This window comes from Mastomys coucha, unplaced genomic scaffold (genome assembly GCF_008632895.1).
Source record: "Mastomys coucha isolate ucsf_1 unplaced genomic scaffold, UCSF_Mcou_1 pScaffold7, whole genome shotgun sequence".
Lineage (NCBI taxonomy): Eukaryota > Metazoa > Chordata > Mammalia > Rodentia > Muridae > Mastomys > Mastomys coucha.
In genome coordinates, this window is record NW_022196913.1 from 59,113,091 (window position 1) to 59,113,299 (window position 209).

Below are 209 nucleotides of genomic sequence, written 5' to 3' on the forward strand. Positions count from 1 at the left end.
TGAGTGTTCAACAGTGAGGAGGACAACGGGGCACTTCCTCGCCTCCTTTCCTCGGTAAGATGTGTTACTGAACAGATGAGGCTAACGGTGGAAAATGGTCTCCGTGTTATCAGAATGCAGTGGCACCAAGTTCAGGTGACCCTGCAGCCTACCATCAATCCAGCTGTACCCACTGTCTTCTCTACTCTAACAAATGCTTAAGCTGGGTG